This window comes from Phodopus roborovskii, unplaced genomic scaffold (assembly GCF_943737965.1).
Source record: "Phodopus roborovskii unplaced genomic scaffold, PHOROB, whole genome shotgun sequence".
NCBI lineage: Eukaryota > Metazoa > Chordata > Mammalia > Rodentia > Cricetidae > Phodopus > Phodopus roborovskii.
Genome location: NW_026126541.1, coordinates 30,180,403 through 30,195,175, shown reverse-complemented (window position 1 = coordinate 30,195,175; position 14,773 = coordinate 30,180,403). Strand labels below are relative to the sequence as shown.

The window sequence follows — 14,773 nt, the reverse complement described above, 5'->3', positions numbered from 1 at the left end:
AACAAAGAGAGGTATACTTTCTTTCAAAGTAAGATCAATGAATCATGAAGAGTTCTGTAGTTAATGGACAGTTTTTGGATCAACCAAAATAAGTAGCAATCCATCATTTCAAACAATATGGAAGTTCCTGTTAGCTCTGTCCTGCTGTCTTCAACTAATCCTTCCAATATGCTGCATTCAACCAACTTATTAGCTTGAGTGTTACATCTTACAAAATAGTACATTTATTTTAAAATTGTTTTTAAATGGCTAAACATTAGCACCCAGAAACTGAAATTTCACCCATAACCCTTTATAAGAGATGATGAGGTCTGTCACTGTGAAACATGATGGCAGGCAGACAAACTATCAGAGAAAGCAAAAGCACATGATCAGGAGAACAATGGGTAATGAGCTCATCAAATTCTGCCATATACAATTCTCTTGAACTACATTGAACAACAGCATTTGGCACTTGAAAGAGAAGGCCAGAGAAATGTGGAAACACTGGTTAAATAAGGATGGGATACCCCACGTGCCACAGAGCCTACTGAGAAATCAGTAGGTGGACACTTAAGCCAAGACAGAACAAGATAAAAAAACTAAGGTAGCTTTGAAAGCTGACTGAGGTCAATACCATTATCACCAGAAATTTAGCTAGACCTTTGCCATTCACATAGTAATTTTGCATAAAATTTTTAGATATATTCATGTTGTATTTAAATCCATATTTTATTTGTAACAGTGGATATATTTTTACTCTTAATTCTATTTTGCAATTAGAAGAAATGATAAAAATTAGGACTTCGCTGAGGTCACACTGACAAGTAAGTGAGAAAGAATTTTACTTCTACATTTCCCAACAGGTGGGAGCTGATTTCTGAGTGCTTCAACAGCCATTCTTACATTTCACACAGACAGAGTCCTGTGTAGAAAGAGGTGGGATTTTTAGCGAAGTCCACAATTTTTTTTAAGCCCACTGCACCCTTCTAAACAACATCCTTGCATTACCTGCCCCCCTTTACTTCTTCACAATTCATTCCTGGTTCTTGTTTTATTTTGTTTTTTTCCATTCCTGGTTATTTTTAAAATATTACTGGAACCACACCCATGTTATCTCCAAGGAATGGCCAGATATAATATATTCAACATATATGAAATACTAGAAAGCAAAAAAGTAATTTACATAAATATAATGGGTATCAATAATTGTTTGGGAATAGAGGAAGGCACTGACACTACTCAGAATTACAAAGTAACTATGGGTTTGTAAAAATATTCTATATGTGGGTATATACAAAAAAGATGACAATTCCTACCAAAGTTTTGCATATTCATGGATATTGCTGCAGGACTAACAGTAACTAAGAAATAGGACCATACTAGATATCTATCAACAGAAGAATGAACAATGAAAATGTATGGCTTATACATAATGGAATATTATACAGCATAAAGAAAAAAATGAAATTATAACATTTATTGAAAAATATATACAAATGGAAATCCTTTTGTTCAGTAAAAAAAGAAAAATGTATATTCACAAAGAAAATACCTCATTTTACTATTACTTAAAAAAACGTGGGGACTGGAGAGATGGCTTAGAAGTTAAGAGCATTGCATTCACTTCAAGAAGTCATGAGTACAATTTCCAGACAACACGTGGTAGCTCACGACCATCTATAAAGAGATCTGATATCCTCTTTTGGCATCCAGGCATACATGAAGGCAGAACACTGTATGTATAATAAATATTATATATATTAAAATATATACATATCTTAGTATAAACAAAACCCTTTTAAAAATTAGAAAAGAACCTAGATTTAATTTGTATGTATGAATATAGTCGCAAAATTAAACTAGAAAGGAAGGAGACCATAGCAATATGGCTGTATACACAAGAACTAATAACAAAACACCACTTGACATCTGTCATGGATAAGGGCAGGTTCACAAGCTCCCCCACCCCTGGTAGATGATTGGCTAGAAGCAATTAACTGCTACTTAGAGGGGGAAAATAATTTCTACAAGAATGAGCCCCCTTATACATCATCTAATCCGAACTGGTTGGCCTTAAACACATGTACATATGAGCAACACTAAATGAACTAAAATGATTGTCCATATGCACATATACATTTCTAAATACATGTGTGGCAATAATAATCAAAGAAAAGGGGAGTCATGCATTGAACAGAAGGCTGGCAATGAGGTATATATGGTACTCATGAATGAACTCTTCAAAAATAAAAAATTTCACTGAAAAGTAATAGACTATGTGTGACAAGAAAGCAGAAGGAACAAATGTTGGGGCAGGGTAGCTAGAAAGATAGATGGGGGATACCAGAGACAAAGGGGAACAAAGGAGAATGAAGTTTATATGAACATGCCTTAATGTAGACCATTCTTTTATATACTATTTGAAAAATATTTTTAAAAAATCAGCATATTGGTTGTGATAGTGACTACAAGGGCATAAACTTTGAAAAACCTGAAAGAGTAGCTTAAAATGGCATCTTTTCTATATTCTGTAAAACACACACACACACACACACACACACACACACACACACACACACTGACTTTATAAAACAAAATATTAGAAGTGTCATATTTGCAACCAAGGACGGTATATAGACAGCACTTACTGTATCTCTCATATCACATCAAGGCTACAGCAGCTACATCTATGAACCTTTTAAGCTTGTGTGCAAACTAAGATGGACAAGTAAACTGAGAGTATACCTGGTGATTCAATCATACATGAGAAGTATTTGCTGTTTGGACTGGTGACAAGAGGATAAAATAGACACATGTAACTGACCCTGAATACCTAAAAGCTACTTTCTGAGGGAAGAAATAAGCTTCTACTGGGTAGAAGTTATAAATGCATAGTTGGTCCATGTAAATTTATCAAAGACAAAAACTATTCTAACCAAAGCATGCACCAAATACTGGATCACGTGTCTTGAACATTTACTTTCTCTCAGACAGAGAGCAATGAGTTTCCTAAGAGTCTCTACATTGTCATGCTCAATTCATCCTGCTACACTTGTTAGAGAATATGTTAGAATGATGGGGTAGATGTCCTCTAAAATTCCCTTACATTCTATGATATTTCTGTGAAAAAAACATAAAATAAAATGTTTAATCTGAAACCACGAACTTCATAGATTCATGCTTGCTATATATCTGAGGGGAGATGTCATTCTGTAAATATATTTTTCTTATTGGTTAATGAATAAAACATTGTTGGCCAATAGGAAAGCAAAATAGGTGGGACTAGGAGGAAAGAGGAAGTAGTAGGGAGGAGATCCAAGATGGAGGATAGAGAGAAGAATGCTCTTTTTCCAGTAAGATAAGACCACGTGGAAGCACTTAGATGAATAGAAACGGGTTAATAATTAAGACAGAGCTAGCCGATAAGAAACTACTAACAGGCCAACAGCATTATATCAACTACAGAGTCTCTATGTGTTATTTGGGGCTGGCATGGCAGCGGGACCAGACCGGCTGGCAGGAAAAACCTTACTGCGGACATAATGGCATCCAACATGGACCTAAGAACTTCGTTTAAAACATAACAAAAGCTTAAAATATGGTTTTAGAAACAAAAGAACAGAGACAAGCAAAGTTTCTTGGTAGCAACATTTTTCTCAGTTGTGCTATGCTTTGCTAGAGACAAGCAGAGATTTCTGCAGCTCCTTTTAAGGGAGGTCTCCTGAATCAGAATAAGCGGCAAAAAACCTCAAGGCTTTCTACAGCTCTGCTAACAGCTTAATGGTGTGTAGGAGAGCTGGAAATAACAGTGACCATATCTCCAAGCCAGCAGCATGCTGCTGGATAGCAGCATAAACCAAGGCAGTGAGCACAGCTCTTAGGGCTGGCGGTAAAATACCCACCACCATCTTGGATAGACCGCAACCAAAATAACTGTGGCTTTCATTTTAGCAATGTCATTGTTTACCAGATAAAAGACTAGTGGCCAGAAAAAAGATAAAGATTTACAGTACAGATAGATTCAGATTGAGAAAAACCTCTAAAGGTTTACAGTGTGTTTTAATATATATGTAGAGTTGGGAGAGAAAATGAAACAGGATACAATGGTTTTAAAAAGACAAAAAAGAAGTAGAGTAACTAACTGGGTGTGGTGGCAAGCAACTTTAATTCCAGCACTCAGGAGACAGAGGCAAACTGATCTCTGTGATTTCAAAGTAAACCTGGTATACAGAGTTCATTCCAGGAGAGATAAAAGTTATACAGAGAAACCCTGTCTCAAAAAATGAAAAAACAGAAGTAGAAGAAATAGAGTAATAAAAAAGCCACGTAAAGATGGAAAGCACAGAGAGAATCTGGATACTATACGGTATTATATTGTCTGTGTATTGTTTGACTGCTGAGGAAATAACTACTGTTAAAAGAAATGCTGCTGGACTAATTCAATTTATATATTTATAAAATGCTTTAACTCTAAAATTTAAGTCTAAGGACAAGTTTCTAGGGAAAAGGATTTCTATTTTTATTTCCACAGAAAATGAAAAGCTGCAGATTCCTTCCAGACTAATGTGGTTTGATCAAGCAAGACCCCCTGGAACAGCCTTCCTGGTGATCCAACATTAAGAACAGCTTGAACAAGGCAGCCTTGCAGACTACATCCGGGATTTCTTTATCTTCTTAGGATCCCCCATGACAGCCCTCCCTACCAGCAGGAAGTAGTTTGTAAAGAATGATGCCCAAATTCCCAAATATTGTTTATAAATGTTTGTTTTCATTTAAACAGGGTTAGTTATAAGTGGTTAACTACCACAACCAATCTTTTTAAAGGTAAACAGGGGATTATGGTATAGAAATGTATACTTTGTTTTGGAATGGATTTTCATTTATTGATACAAATTTAGGTCAATGTTGTGATATGTATATTTCTCCGCTTGTTTGGGTATTGTGTTTATATAGCTCATTTAGAAATGTAATGTATAATTTAACACAGATTAGAGATAATTACCTATGATAGATAAAACATAGAGGTAAGTTAGTTAGAATTTATAGATATACAGAAATGTATTTTAGATGAATAGGCATTCTCCAAACCTTTCAAAGACCTACAAAATATGGCATTTAAAATGGTTTAGGGATTTTCTTGACAATGAGACATAACTGCTCCTGGCAATACCACCTGCGTCAGAAAGGAATATGGACATAAAAGAAACATGAAACGTGATAAAGTTTGCTTTTAAAATGGCAAGACTAACCATTTGGACAAGATACTGCTCTTATTTGGACTGTTTGACTTTATGCTCTATAAACTGGAAATGCAGGGCCCACAGGAAAGTGACTGCTGAAACAAGATGGACATTGCTACAGGGTTCCTGCTTCATGGAAGATTCTGCCAGACAGTCTGCAGGACACAGAGAAAAGTGACTGACAAACTGCCAATACAGATGGACAGTTTAAAGTTTCCTGCTTTACTGAGGAGTCTACCAGACATACTTTGGCCTATAGGCTGAAGATGGAACATTCAGGTGACTGACCAGGCAAGATGTCTCTGTCATTTCTAGAGTTTATATATTATCCTTCTGTGGTCTTTGAGGGAGTTGAAGACCAAATAGTTATGGTTATAGTTTTCCTTAGTTTGGATTAAAGATAAATTACATATAAGACTTTAGACTCACAAAGATGGATGATGGTATATTTTCTTTAAATCTTGCTAAATGTGAATGGACTAAATATTGTTAACTGTGATTCTTATTTGATAATTGTTGTGTTATATATTTTGTTATGCTGAGGCTAAAACCCTTCTTTTTATTTTAGATAGAAAAAAGGAGATGATGGGAGATGTCATTCTGTAAATATGTTTCTCTCATTGTTAATGAATAAAACACTGTTGGCCAATAGGAAAGCCAGATAGGGTGGGACTAGGAGGAAAGAGGAAGTAGTAGGGAGGAGATCCAAGATGGAGGATAGAGAGAAGAATGCCAGCCCTTCTCTCCGGTAAGATAAGACCACATGGAAGTACTCAGATGAATAGAAATGGGTTAATAATTACTACAGAGTTAGCCGATAATAAACTAGTAACTGGACAACAGCATTATATCAAATACAGAGTCTCTGTGTGTTAATTGGGGCTGGTGTGATGGTGGGACCAGACCAGCCACCAGGAAAAACCTTACTGCTAACATATATCAATACTTCACAAACACTAACTGAATCATATGGCTTTAATAAAACATATCTAAGGCAAAGATCTTGTTTTGTATAAACTAACTAATCATAAGATTCTACCTTACTGGAAAATTTAATAAATATAATGATTATTTTTCTTTATTTTGCTTTTCCTTTGTTTTTTTGTTGTTATTATTTTTGAAGCAGGGTCTCTTATAGCCTAAACTGGTTTCAAACCAATTAAGAAACCAGAGCTAGACCTGAACTCCTGATGCTCCTGCTTCTATTTCAAATTCCTGGGATTTACAGATATGCAGCACAGTACCTGTCAACTGCTTTATTGTCTGATGCAATTTCATTATTACCTAACGATAAATGTAACGTGTTGACAATGAGAAGTCCAACAAGCTCTATGCTTCCACAAGTAGGACATCTGGACTATCCCATCATTGTATAGGTCAGGTGAGGAAAGTTACATAACTAGGGGTAAAATGATATGAAATAGGGACTTCCAGCAGAGACAAAAATTTACAGAGGGATGGTAAAGATGATGGAACATGCAACATATGCAAATCATCTGCCTTAACATTTACTTTTCACTTTTTATCAAAGACAATTACTTTAGATTGAGGTTTAAAGGGCTACAAAGTAACTTCACCTTTGCCTCCTGGGATCACACAATCAAGACATAATAGGTCTGAAGTTAAAAAATATTATTTACACTAATTGAATCAGAATATACATTAAGCCATTTGTTAAGTATATACTCAAATGCCCTCTCTCCTAACACAAGTAAATATGGAAAAAATTTATCTTAATGTTGTCAAAAATATACCAGGACCAGAATAAGTATAATATGAGCATGTTAAAACAAAGTGTGAATTGCTGGACTATCTTTGATTTTTGAATTAAGTATTTCATATATATATATATATATATATATATATATATATATATATATATGGATGTATAGATATATATATGGATGTATATATATATATATATATGGATGTATATATGTATATATATGCTAAATTCATGAGTTATTTTGCTTATATCATCTCCTTCAAGATTATTCAAATAGACACTACAGTCATTTTCAACCCCAAGTTTTTGTAGATTTACATTAGAATAAACACAATACACATTTCAAGACCAGATATACAACTTACCAATTCTAGTTGCCCAAAATTATTGATTTTAAATAGGGCATGGAGGTACATGACTACAGTCCGAACACTCTGAACCTCAAGACAAGAGAATTCTACTGAGTTCAAGGATAGCTTGATCTAAATCATAAATACTAACCCACCTAGGGCTACTTGCCAAGACACTTACGTCAGAAAACATACAAAAAAAATTGTAATTAATATTTTTATTACTTGCAACAACTTCAACTTCTTACATAGAAAAACCAAAAGTGTAAGCTTGAAAACTGATTTTGGACTTTATAAACATCTTTTGTTTTTCATGTGTTTGTTCATATGTGAATATATGCATGTGTTGTGTGCTAACCCAGGACATACTAAGCAAGTCCTCCATCAGTGATCTACATCCACAACACTGGATTTTTAATGAGGATTTTTCAAACAAGTAAGCGTAAATGTTTTTGATACCTATCAATGATTTTGTCACTATCAGCCCCAAATTCAATGAAATCAATCATGTAATGAAATAAATGCATTATTCCAGTTCTCTTATTTCATTTCAATGTCACATTATTAACTTTCATAGATCTCATCTTCAGTGTTTTATAGCTTTATTAGTCTCAGATTTGACCCACTCTTTTAAACTTTTTAATGTTTTATATGCCAGTATTTAAAACATTTCACTTGAATGACAGATTACAAGATAAATGTGGGTTCTAGTGCTTGAATTAGTGGGGTAAAAACAAGAAATACCACATATACTGTCAATCTAACAAGATCAACTAGGGCCATACATCAACTTTGGGATATGGTTTGTTAAACTCAGAAGAGATGGGGCAATGTGAACAATGTCATGAGGATAGATAGCCTCCTGCCCACCTACTTCCTTTTATTCTTGAACCTAATTCCGGGTACTAAATAATCAGGACCATTAGGAACACAAACATATAATTTCTAACAGCCAGACTCTAAAGTTATTAGATGTATAAGCACTGGAATTGATGTCGCTTGTCATTTTAAATATTTCATTAAAATCTATAGAGAAAAATTACAACTAAATATTGGTAAGAAAAGACTTAATTGGTCTCACTTACCACTTTGGGATTTTGAGAACCATTGCAGATTCCAGTCTACATTCCTCTGATAAAAATCTCTGAATAAAAAAGAAACAGGAGGCTGTCTTTTGGTGAACTTTAGGTGCAAAATCACTTCAATTTCATTTTTTAAAGATATCATTTAAATGAGAAAAAAATTAAATACACATAGGTGTATCCCTGAAAATCTTTAGCACAACAATGACTCAATAATTCAGAAATTCTAATACATAACTGAATGTCTTATCAATTGAGATAGAAATTATATATTCAGGTTTCATAAGGTAGAAACAAAAGCTAAAAGCAATTTTTATACTCTGTAATTCATTTCTCATCTATAATTGGCATAGCTTCAAATATATACATATATACACATTCATTTATATATTGCATTTAGGCTGAATTTACCATGAACTTTTACCATAAAAGATATTTTAGGATCAACTTAACATAAAAATTACATGTAATGATCAGCCTTTAAGGTTTATTCTATGAAGTGATAGCCTTAGTCACAAACAGTGGTCCACACCTGTTATCCCAACATCTGGGTGTTAAATGGCAAAAGAATCACAAAAGATTTAATTCTCCTGGGCTACACAGCAAGACCTTGCCTAAACAACAATAATAAATTGTAACTGATAATATGGTTGTAGAAACTAGTAATATGCTCTCAAAATAACATTATTTTTAAATGATACTCTTGCCAATCAAAAACAAAAAGATAAAACCTTATTAAACAGTCAATATCTATGAGATGCATAGCAACTTCCATTTTATATCTTTATGATTTATCTAAGGGGCCTGAATGCTTCTTATAATCTGAAATATTATTCTTAAATGAACCCACACATGCAGACTTTATGGCTCAGTATTTTTAAATACATAAGCTAGAGAACGTGGGTGGCTCCTTCGTGAATGGTATTAAGATAATTTAAAGTCCCTTACTATTTCCTTCAAGCTGGGCAAGGTGGCACATATCTTTAATCTCAGTACTTCATATGAGTTTAGGGCCACACTGCTGTACAGAATGAGTTTCAGGGAAGCCAAGGCCACATAGTGAGGCCCTGTCTCAAACCATTTTTTCTTCATTATCATTTTAATGGCTATTGGCTATTTTGGCAGTTTAATATGATACATTATATTTAGTCCATATATACTTGGGGCTTGCTAAGTTTGACATGTTTATACTTAAAATGGTACATTTTCAACCTAAGTATTTTATATTCCCTTCATGTCTTCTCTTGCTAAACTTAATTATTATATATGTGCAAAACCCTGATTCAGTCACTGCTCATTTCCTACAACCCCTTATCCCTAGGTTCTACAGGATATGTATGAAATTAGCATACCCTTGTTATCATATTGGAGGTGGTAAAACATATATACTTTGATCATTGCTCATTCCAGTAAGATAATTTTCACTTATTTTAATTATTTCACTTTTATGCCTATGATTTCCTACATATTTGTTTATTAATATCATGATTACTCTGTTGTATGCTTGTTCTAGTTTTAAAGTCTTTGCATAGGTGTTTTCACATGAATTTTTGTTCACTAAGATCAAGATCTAGGCCATCTCAACGTTCACTTCTATTTACTTTTTCTACAAATTTTTGTTAATTATATATTGAACATAGTAACAATAAAATGTAGGTAGCCTAATTCCTATTTATGCACCTGTAGAGAGCAACAATTTTTAGTCTCAACCAGTGAAATCATCAGCTAAACAATTAGAACTGATTTGTATGTTTCTGGGATAAGTTCGAGAAAGTGCCAGTGTATTTATCAAGGTCTTCAAGTTTGGCAGGTTAAATTCTATTTCTTCTCCAAATGTTATTGAGCTTTGGTTTTAGTTTTCTTAAAGAAAAAGGGAGTTGTACACCAGGGTCCTGCTGGGGTTTGAATGGCTGACCTGCAAATTTGAAAAGCTGAAATTGTAAACTGTAACATAATGGGATTAATAGGCAACCAACTGATGAGCACCCTCATTGTTCTGATTATGAGTGTCATGGGAGTGGTTTCATAAATAAGGAAGCACCCTTCCATCTTCGGCCGTTTGAAGATACAGAATTTTTCTCCTCCAGAAAAAGCAGTATTCAAGACACCATCTTGTGGGTAAGAATAGACTTAACCAGACAACTAAATCAGATGAGGCCTAAATCTCAGACTTTTCAGGATACACAACTTACGAAAATAAATGCAGTTCCTTATGAAGTTCAGCCTTGGGTATTTTCTTATAGAAGCAAAAACAGACTAAGGCAGGGGTCCTTGTTTTAGAGTTATGGAAAATATAGGTCTCAACTAAATGACTAAAATATTGCAAATGGCGCTTGGTACAAAGCCCATTAGGAACTGTTAACACAGATTTTCCAGTAAGATCACCCAATCTCAATGGCACATGTAGATCACTCAGACAATTCAAGCAAACACTGTGAGAATTCAGAATCTTATTTTGTGCAGCTCTTTCCTTCCAGGCTTTTGCTCCACACCTCTTCAGCCCTCTTAAGAGTTCTAACGTCTGACCTCTGCTGTCTCAACTGGAAGACCTCACAGTTCCTGCTAAGATTCTCATTCCTTCTCAATAGTCAGAATGTTGATGTTAAACAGAAAGCCAGAGTAAATGTGAGGGTTTTCTTATAAATATATGACTGCACAACTTCACATTCAACTCTTGAAGAAGCTACTTCACAATTAGAACAATTTGTGATTTTCTGTGAAAAGGAGATGCCAATACCAGTGACAGAAATCATTCTCTACATTGCTTTAAACTGTTCTTTTCACTCATTTCAACGCACAGCTTTCTTCTCTCCTAGTGCTCAGTTTGGATATTTTTAATCTGGGTTAAATACACATAAAATGTTTTTTGTTGTTGTTGTTGTTTTGTTTTTTAAAGAAACTGTATAAAGTTAACTAGACTTGGCATTGCAAGCCTTATCCCAACATTCAGAAGGGAGAGAAAAGAGCATTTCTTGTTCCAGGGCCAGCCTTGCTATACATTGAGATCTGATGTTTTAAATAAATAAATAAAATAAACCAAAACTTGGAAATTTAAATATTATAATCATGATGATGAAATTTTTTTTAATTGTAACTTGTGCAGTTGCTAATGTGAATAGAACTGTCTTCAACAGAACTTACAGTACATCATTGCTGACTGAACTTTTCATACCTATAAGGACACAAGTAAAATATCATCACAGCCTGCTGCTGATCTGGCTTCACATCCTTCCTTCCTCTTTTCATTCAAGTCAAGCAAACACAGACAATTCAGAATACTTCAGCTTGTCAGAATTCTCTTCTCTTGCCAACTCTAGCAATGATTTGCTTTAAGTATAAATATCTTTATATTTTTATTTAAGATTTATAGAAACATATCTCTCTCTCCTCTCTCTCTCTCTCTCTCTCTCTCTCTCTCTCTCTCTCTCTCTCTCTCTCTCTCTCTCTCTCCAGGGAATCATGAGAGATTTAAATGAGAAATTAGTATAAAACAAGCACCTCTATATTTTAAAAAACATTTTCATAAAATTGATAATCTCACAAATTTGGTGAGCATAGGTTCCTCAACTGACAGATAATAGATATACTGATGCAAAGAAATGCTTAGACATACTCAAGGTCTAGGGCATAGAGCCTAGGGACCATGGTTGTTAAGGGTATATAACACCTTGTGAATTATCTTAAAGTGTGAAGACTAACTGAAAATTAGGTATTTAACATCTGTCATTAATTATGTGTTTGTAGTCTGTAAGGGTAGATATAGCTGGTAGTTTTGGGGTTGCTAGGGACTTCACTCTTTCACTATATTGGCTGATTCCAGAACAGAAGATCCCAGGTATTTCCAACCACAAAAGTAGGCATTTTTTTCCTCTAGGTACTCTCCAAGGAAACAATTCATTCCCAGTGCTATACACACACACTTGTTGGATTCACAGAAACTTCATTCATTCCCTTTCAAAGTACTCATGTAAGCCAACATTTAGAAAATACTGGGCAAACAGTACTCTGGGTCAACCAGGCATCTCCACATGTTTTCAATGAACTTGTTATTCTGAGGCCTCAATCTGTTGAAGCAGTCTATAAAGCCACAAGTTCCTGTCTAGATGACAGCTTCCAACCACAGCCACATGCATAGAGAAGATGTGATCACTCTGAGAACCCACAAAGTCCCCAATCTTCGCTGAATTAGATTTTTAGATCTTCAGGTTCTCTTAATTATTTATCATTCAAAGTTGCTCAAAGAGAGATTTCTTAGATTCAAATCACCACAGCTTCTTAATAAGAAAAATTCTCAGTGTTGTAAATGACCAATAAATTTTTTAACAATATGTTTTGAACCACATAAAAGGAAAGTTATTTAATATGAGCTTGGAATGCTACAAGGATTGCATGCTTCTAACCCTGAACCTTCTATAAATCCATTGAGTACAATGTAGTCAGTTGAATCGCAAATTCCAGGTCCTCACTCCAGCTCCACTGCTGTTGTATCCTTACTGGCAAATGACTTTGCTTAATTTAGTCTCCTAGGTACACACATAAGTAAATAGACGACAAGGCACTGAAATTCACACAAGACAAATACTGTCAAAAGACGAATTAGCCTCAGAAAAACTGAGCAATTTTTAAAAAATAAAATAATCTCAATATGGCAGCAGACAATTGCAGTGCCAGTTAATTGGTAGGATGGGATGGGAAGATTATTTCATTACATGAGTTTGATGACACCAGACTAGGAAACATAGTGTCTATAAATATTTTTATTTAAAAATAAGCAGGATACATATATAGTATTTCTATTTTTATTTCATTATGATAGCCATAATATTCTTAAATTTCATATGCCTGATCTCTATTTCCATACCTATATCACTATATATTTTGACTCATTCTTTTCAGTGTTCATTGTGATATCTTGCTTGGACAAATAAAGCTTGTCTGAAGATCAGAGCATGGAGCTTGCCACTATCGAGCTTGCCACTAGCTCACCATACAGGTCTGAGGTCTGTACAGACAGACAGGAAGTGAGATGGCTGGGTAGAGAGAGAATATAAGCAGGAAGAAATAGGAACTCTCTCTCTTTTCTGCTGGGGAGCCAATGAGGTAAAGGTGGCTTTGGCTTGCTCCTTCTCTCTGATCTCTCAGCATTTTCTTCTATATCTGACTCCAGGTTTTTATTATTTAAACCAATGAAGAACTCCATTTACAAATCATTAATGTATTACATCAGCCTTCCAAGTATTTCCCTTGGATTATAAATTGAAAGGTAAAATGTGTTAAATCCCTATTTTTCAGAAGTACAGTAACTGACTAGTCCTTATAGCTGCACAAAATCAATAAGGTCAAGTCAGGTTCCATCATGCATGCCACGGCATCTGTTTATGTTCTAAATGCAGCATCATGACAATGCAGTAAAAGCTAAAACAGTAAATACCTTAGGCTTTGTAGTCACAAATATCTTTGAGGCAAACAATTCACATCTGAGCAGCCATGCAATTTGTAAAAAATGAGGATGAGTAACACATGGATGAGGAAATAATACATTTAGTATATATTGGTCATTAAACATTGTGTGTGAATATATATATATATACACATATACATATACACATACATATATATATACATACACACATATATATATACACATCTCACAATTTAAATATATCCACATTAATAGATATATATTGTTTTTCTGCTTTTAAGTGTAAAATATTTTTAGGAGGTAGGGATCAATGGAGATGGAAGTTTCTTTCCCACCTGGTTCCACTGCCCTTCAATCCCCATTATACACACAGAAGCTTCTATTAACTATAAACTGTTTGGCTGATGGCTTAGGCTTCTAATTGGCTAGTTCTCTCTTAATTATTAACCTATAACTGCTAATCTATATATTTTTACATGGCCTTATCTTACCGGAGTATGCCCAGGCATCCTACCTTCCCAGAGGCTATGTGGCATCTCTCCAGTGGCTTCTCTCACTGTGTCCTATCCCCAGAATTCTCCTCATCTGGTAGCTCTGCCTATACTTCCTACCTGGTAACTGGCCAATCAGTGTTTTATTCATCAGCCAGTAAGAGAAACATATTAACAGCATACAGAACGACACCCCATCATCTCCTCTTTTTTGTCTAAATAAAAAGGAAGGTTTTCACTTTAATGTATAAAATTACATATAACAAAATAGTTATCAAGCAAGAATTATAGCTAACAGTTCATAAACAATTTGGAAAAATTTAAAGAAAATATTGTATCATGTATCTTTGTGAGTCTAAAGTTTTATATGTAACTTATCTTTTACCATAACAGAAAAAAAAACTATAACTCTCTGTCATCAACTCTATCAAAGACCTCAGAAGAATAATATATAAAGTCTAGAATTGACCAAGATATCTC

The 14,773-nt window shown here is 34.4% G+C and overlaps 1 protein-coding gene across 6 annotated transcripts in view; it reads right to left on the bottom strand.

The window, feature by feature from the left end:
- The window catches only part of Rfx3 (regulatory factor X3), a 251,199-nt gene that overhangs the window by 150,137 nt on the left and 86,289 nt on the right, over window positions 1–14,773 (bottom strand). For 2 of the 6 annotated variants that reach the window (XM_051199665.1, XM_051199667.1), the window contains one exon: window positions 8,384–8,442. The exons of the other annotated variants lie outside the window; for them this stretch is intronic. The gene's annotated coding sequence lies outside the window, so the exon portion shown is untranslated. The remainder of the gene's footprint in view (window positions 1–8,383; window positions 8,443–14,773) is intronic. 6 annotated transcript variants of the gene reach the window in all.